At 34.4% G+C, this 7637-nt stretch overlaps 1 long non-coding RNA gene across 1 annotated transcript; it reads left to right on the top strand.

Moving 5' to 3' along the window:
* The first annotated feature begins 1877 nt into the window (after window positions 1-1877).
* LOC128214814 (uncharacterized) lies at window positions 1878-4813 on the top strand. Its single transcript, XR_008257977.1, has 2 exons — window positions 1878-2111; window positions 2369-4813. It is a non-coding gene; the product is annotated as an uncharacterized LOC128214814 (long non-coding RNA).
* Window positions 4814-7637: the final 2824 nt, after the last annotated feature.

Below are 7637 nucleotides of genomic sequence, written 5' to 3'. Positions count from 1 at the left end.
TTGCATTTTTTAAAAAAATTGCTCTTTGTAAATTTATATCTTGCATGTATGCAAAACTATTTTTAAATTTTCATTCATGATGGTTAAGGACAATTCTTCAGTTGACAGATTGGGATAAACGTTGTGGTAGAAATGAGCCCTCACTTTGCATATCTTGTTTAGCCTCTATTGATGAGACATTTGTGAGTCATGTCGCGATAGAAAACAGGACAGGCAAGAAATGACAAGAGTATACTTAGTTTCAGAAAATGAAAACAATTTTTGTTTTCAGACCACTGATACATGAATCATAACCATTTATTTACAAATACTCAAATTCTGATATTGTTTTTGCCTTGTGATTGAAGGGTTAGTACAAAAGCTACAACAGGTTGATTAAAGGTTGATTCACAATCTATTAGTAACTAAATTGAGACAACACATTGGAAATTCTTTATTTTAGGTGTAAAATTATCCTTGTGAAGCTCACCAATGCATTAATATAACAGGACTGTTCTATCCACAGTTACTTGGTATATATATTCTCCGTTTTAGAAAGGTATCGGTGAAAATGTCAGGACTATATGATATAAGTTGATTTTATTGTAAATGTATTTTATTTCAACAATAGTCATAGAAAATATAAATATGAGGCAAATATGCAGCACTGAGATCAAATTCTAAAAACAACCCGAAAGCTGGTATGAAGAAGTCGCAGTGTCCGTCATATACAATCATTTCCCAGATGTTACTTTTTTTCCTGTTGGGAAGATTTGTCGCGCATTGCAACCGCTTGTGCCTCGAAGGTCTATGTTTTTGTATTTTATGCATTTCTTGTGTTTTGTTATTCAATGCTGAGAGAACCTTTTGGTGGTATGTCTTACCTAACGGGGAGAGGAGGGGTGGGTTGGATCAAGACACACACACACCTTGGTTTACATTAATTCTTTTTTTTCAATTTAATTTCAATGTTGATACTTTTTGCCAATGAAATGACCATTTAAAAAAAACAGTATCTAAAACGTCATGTATTTTGCCAGTTGTTTGATGCATCTTTCGTGTCTATCATATTAAATGTTCCATGAGATCAATGGGTCATTCTGAAGCAAAAAAATAAAACGAATTCAGTGTAAGTCTTTTTGAAAATATTATATATTACGGAAATAGTATAGTGTTGTTAAGAGTTGTATAATAACAAGCCTTTGGTGATTATACTTAAAAATATTCTAAAATGTTTAGTAATGTTAATTTTTTTTATAAATTCCTTAATTATTTGATGATTCATTCCTAGTTCATTATATACAAAATGTAATCGTAAATGAAATTTCTCAGGAATGAAATTAAACAAATAGTTATTTTTGTTTTAACATAAACTCAAATGGAGAATAAAAGAATACTGGTTCAGGATTATAGTTCTAAATCATTAACTATAAATGTTTTTAAACGAACTGAAAAAAAAAATCTGTGCGAAGGTCCGAAAAACACACACGATTGGTTGGCCCACTAAGGAATCATGTTAGAACATATCCAACTAAATATCTAAATGATTGCACTATACAAATCAACTTTATGCCTGCGATGTTTTGTGTTTCCCAGCATTTTAGTACACACAGAATGTGAAACTTAAAATGGAATCAATTTTGAATTACAGCGTACCAAGTAAATGTACCTTGCAATTGTTTTAATGATCAAAGTTAAATTTTCTTTAACGTAATCTTTTAGTAGATGTGCTAATATGCACTTTTCTGAATATTGATGTTTCTTAAAAATTATATATACATTAATACCACACCTTTATTTAACTGATAAGACTCAATATTCATTTCAAAGTACAGGAACAATGATGATATTGTTCTTCTACACCTATATACCTACCACATCGTTCCGGTATATCTAATCTCAATATTTTACAACATTTGCCAGAAAAAGCTGTGTGCATGATACAGCGCTGCTTTGAATATGTGATTCATTGCGATTTGATGGAAACTATTAAGATTAAGAGAGACGTGGTTTCTGTAGAACCGGGTGGCATAAAGAGCAGTCCACAGCGTATTTATTTTAAATGGATAACCAGAGTAAGCATCGTAGTACATTTCAGCATGGATTTTAGGATTGAATGAATTTCAAAGCATGTGAGTATTAATTGATGTATACATGTTTACATTCTTAAAAGTGATAGATTACTTTATAACAATTCTAATAATGTCTTATTTAGTGTAGTGATTCGCGGCGTATGCTGAGAATCTCCTGATGAACACAATTATACGTACAATCCCATTGACGTTATGTTCGTAAGTGTTTATATCCATAACTCTGCTTTATTTTTCCTTTGTTTTGCCATATACTGTTTTACATTTAACTATCATGGATTTTGTTTTATTTTTTTTAGAAAAACTGAAGAAAAAACAATGGTTACCTGTAGAAGCATTTCTGCATTTATTGCTGCTTGTTTCCACGATGTTCTGAAGTTGAAATTGACACACTGTTTTGTCATGCGCCACAGGGGTCTACAATGTGGTAATAACACGAAAAAGCATAAATCTTTGTAACTGAGCCAAGCCATTTCCGGGGATTTAAGAGAATCATCGAAGGATATTCACTTCAGGAACAATATTTTACACCACAATCAATCATTGCCTTATATCCAGTGACTTTCATTGTGATTGGGTAGATCAGACCTACAATGCAACAGAACTCGTTACGTCTTCTGATCTACTCGTGTAAAGTACACAAAATGCAACTGTGTTTAACTAAATGGATAATTGAGGATAGCGTAACTATAGAGAAAAGGAGATTGAGTTATCGATTCTTGATGGTTTCCTCCTGAAACTGTTGAAAAGAAAAAAAACTTCCTTTCAGTGACAATCAAGTTTGGAAAAAATCATGTGTGGACTAGTTCTTGACCTAGACGGACTGCACGACGCTCACATTAAGAGAATGATTACCGTTGAAAGTAATATTTAACCAGGCCACCTGCCTTTTGTTTATAATAATTAATTTAAGCTCGAGTGTGCCGAAACCTAATAGAACCACTCTCGTGTCCGTTTCCTGGGAAGAACCAGTAGTGGTGTCCATTTTGAAAGGCCATGAAGAAACACTCCTAGTGGGACTAGAACCCACAACCTTTTGGGGGAGAGGGGGACGCCTATATCACAAGATCACTCTCACCTGCCTTTGGTGTTCCAGAATTTGTGATAGTTGTACAAAGTATTTACATGTCGGGTTAGTTGCTCCAGTGGGAATCAGGCGTTTAATTATTCTTTATGACTGAATTAAATTATTTCAATACGAGTTATCCCTGAATATCAGAGGGCCTTAATATCTAGTTTAACGGTTTGTGAAATCGGAGTTATGTGCCAAATTCTGGAGGATGAAACTCAGTGTATTTATTCTAATATTGTTTGTGTTTTCTTTGATAATGGATACATATAGTTGTGGCCGATTGTCTGTAGAGAGTAATGAGAATGTCAGCCCGGATACAAGCACAGCAATACACATGACAGGTGAACAAGTCTTAAACATCACACCTCCTGTTGCTAATTTAACGGGTCTTGTCAGTAATAATAGTGCATATAGTTATTCCTTTGTAAATTCGACCGTTTCATTAACGATCAAAGAAGGGAAAAGTCAACCGTTTTCTGATAGTGACTTTATTAATGAACCTAAAAAGGAACTTCCAATTGCAATGATAATTGCAGCACCCGCCGCAGCTTTCGGTATTTTTCTATTTCTGTGCATTGCTTTTTACTTTCATAACGCGCAGTTAAACCAAAATGCCAAGCGTCTTTCATATACCATATGCATCAGTCCAGATCAGATCACCGAAAGCACAACATGTGATGGTATTCATAATGAAACAATCTGTCAAACGCCACATATATTAGCTCCAGCTTCAACACCAGTTTTAGCCTCTCACTCACCGTCACCGTCACCTACAGGGTTTGGATATCAACATTCCAGGGACAGCAATTTGAGCAGTATAAGCGTAAGGAGCAATAATAATCAACGTCGGAAAAGCACGTTAACTGTACCGACGTTGAACGTACCGGGAAACCCGCCGACGGTTAAGCGCGGATCTAATTTGAGTGCCATTGCAGATCATGAATTATTAATTCTATCAGCTCCTAGACGTCATTCCACATTCATATTTTAGTTAAGTTATTACGCTTTCATGATTTTGCAACATTTCTTTGTATTGATTGTCTAAATGATTTTATAGAAATTAGCGTAGAATATGAATATAAGAAATTAACTTCTTTACAAATAATTTTGGTTGGAAGATAAAACAGCCCTGTTGTTTCGTTTAAAACGGTAAACTTGCAATAATGTAAAAAATGATCGAAATATTTAAATGATGAAAGATGTATATGCATACATTAAATGAGATTCAATGCATTGGAAGTTTGGTCCTGGTAGTTGCATAGTTCTATTTGTATGCATTGAAGATAGCACAAGTTTAAAATATTTGAAATACAACGATGTTTCAAACATATCAGAAGATAAGACTACTTGAAACCTATAGATTTAAATACATATTTTAGCAGACAGGTATTCTAATCCTCGATGTTAGTAATTGTTATCTCGGTTCTCCATTTCCACATTACTCGGTTTAATATATAGATCGTATCATATTAATTCGGGGGAAGAGTTTTCTGAATGCAAATCAGGAAACTTAAAACTTGTAAAAGCATTTAATACATATCGCGTTCTAACGAATCTAGTCAGTAGCTTTGGACGGTAGATGAATTTTCATGAGAGTTTGTTACATTTTTACCTAGTTTCTTTGCAATTGTGTATACATATACTTACAATATTAAATATGTCGCAAAGACAATGGTGTTATTTTGTTATTTAAAGTTCTTTTTTGGTAAGATTTGCAAAGAATCCATTCGTATTTGAAAAACTACAGAAACAAGCTCGGTAGCCAAAAGTTTAAACATAAACCCATGTTTGTCGCAGGCTATTAATTTTGTAATTTGCATTCCACCGATAACCTTTGTTGTTCAGTTTATGGAAAGTCTTAACAATTCATGCAGTTGTTACATCAAAGCATCATTGTTAAGTTATTAATTCTAAGACAAACAAGACTGTGAGTAGTCCAGTTAAATGGGTTTCGTCCCTCACCCCAGAGGTCGTGCGATCGATTCCAACCAGGGTGAGACTAGTAGATTCGTTAATGTGTTCGCTTTTCATCGCATATATTTTGAGATTGATCCCCACAAGGGCGTGAGTTGTCTAGTGATAAAGGTATCCGCCTCTCAAGCCCGAGTTCAAGGGATCGATCACAACATGAAACACCTTCTTTTGGTTTCTCAAAGAGGACACTGTACTAGAAAATGGAGTCGCGAGTGTTACATATCAGCTCTAAGCTGTCTGTACTTTCGTGACAGTATATTTGTAAAACATTTTGAGACACCTTTACTTACATATATCAGTGCAAAATGGAAACCTCTTAATTTATTGCAGGCATGGGATATACTAGTGTGAGGGAACTGAATATGCCGTTTTTCTGGAGTGTTAAATGATTACTAATTATTCTAAATATTGGTGCCGAAATGGCAAACGGTGAATAAATTACTCGTTTAAATTCCCAAGGGAATGATGCCAGTTACACAAATGTGTTGAAATACTTGTCTGGAATAAAATAAAGTAGAATAATCGCTTCATGTGTTTATTATTTGTGAGGATTATTGATACCACATGTTCAAAGTAATGTGATATTACGATTCACGGTTTTCTTTATAAATTTGTTTGATATGCAATATATGTTATAAGTAAAGACTATCGCTGAAGTCATAAACCTAGTAAGATATGATCTTCGTGATGTTGCACGGAGATCAAATACCAAATTGCATACTCTAAATGATTGACACTATTTCTTGTTTAACAATTTGTTCATCAATCATCTACTTTTTTTCCCCAGAAAATTTAGTATAAACGATAGTGTTACTTTTGAAACCAGTCCAGTTTAATTTTAAAATGGAGTATGTACAAGGTGCAGTCAAAAGGTTCCCGGACTGGTTATGTATTGTATAATTTTGACGTCTGAATATGACAATACTTGTCACACATAAATCCTATCAACATTTTAACATTTTGTAAGCAAATTTATAAACATATATCCATATTTTGATAGAAAAATATGTTAATTATAGTATATAACCTACGCTACGGATCACTTTGAATTGTTAACGATTACCAAATTGTTTCACTGTTATTAACGCTAGATATGCAACATTTTTGCGCCGTTTTATCATGTAAATTTATATCACATCACATCAGCGTCATTTCTTAACACACTCCCAAAACAAACATCATCGCTTAAAAATTATTGAATTAGTATGCATTGTTTGAAGCCATGGAAGAAATCGCTGGTATAGAAACGTCAACGTCATCCGAGTGAACCGAGCAACGGACAGTCATTAAATACTGTGCAAGTGCAGGGATGACACCGACGGACACATGGAAATTTATAAATCTGGTGGGGGGATTACGTTAATGTTCCAGTATACTCGTATTTAATTGGCACAAGCATTTCCGGGACGGTCGTGACGACATAACTGACAATAATAGAACAGGATCGTGAAAGGAAGAGAGCAGTTTCGACAAAGTGCAGCCCGTCATTTCGGTTGATCGGCAGAAATCGATCGACCATATAGCGGGTGTGTTGGATTAAGCCATGGAAATATATATAACATCTTGACAATTATCTATTTATTATTGATTCCAGATAAGATTAGGGTTCATATTAGTTATTATATGTTTGTGACATTTGCGGCCGTGCAGAGACATCTCACGAACGCATTGAGAAAGAAACGTTCGGACTGCAAATTTGATTTTTCTTCAAGACAACGCTCCTGCACATCGACACATTACTTAAAGCACATTACTAACAATAATTTTTGGGGGTATAAAAGACTGCATTATCCGCCTCTAGTCCCAACTTTACGCCTTTGGACTTTTGTGTATTTTCAAGATCAAAGGCCGACTTACGAGGTCGCAGATTTGAATTTAAAGAAGAAATGAAATTTGCCGTCAGATCGGCGGTAAGCAGCTACAAAAAGGGGTGGTACGCAGAAAATTTTAATAAGTAAGAGAGTAGATTGACACATATTGAATTTCAAGGGCAATCTTAAAAAAATTAACTAGCATATAAGCGCTTACGCTGACGTAATTTCATAAGTGAACGTTAACAGTACGTCATTTCCTTACGAAGTGATCCGTACAGTGTGAGTTATGTTTATTTGCTATGTAAAAATTGATTGCTTTATGCGTGATTAAAATGTAATATATGTACAGTCCTGTAGAATATAGTTTTTGCTTTAGTTCGATGCAATTTTATTTTTTCCAAAAACTGACAACAGAACAAAGGCAGTCTGTGAACTTTATGACTGCACCTCGTAATATCGACGTTCATAACAACCATAATGGCGTGTTGGCTGATAATTATATTTACATGTTACTCGTGGACTTGAGATTTATCTAAGAAAACAAGGAACCATACCCATATTGATAGCAGGAACTGATGTGTAAAGCTGTTATAAATTTTCCATAAATGTCGACTTATCTTGCAGCCTGGTCAATAACTTCCATGTCTCTTGCGATAACCAATTACAGAAGACAATGCGAAAACGCTATGCGTCAACATATTAGATTTC

Source organism: Mya arenaria, chromosome 13, assembly GCF_026914265.1.
Source record: "Mya arenaria isolate MELC-2E11 chromosome 13, ASM2691426v1".
In the NCBI taxonomy this organism is placed as follows: domain Eukaryota; kingdom Metazoa; phylum Mollusca; class Bivalvia; order Myida; family Myidae; genus Mya; species Mya arenaria.
This window is presented reverse-complemented; position numbering and strand designations above follow the sequence as displayed.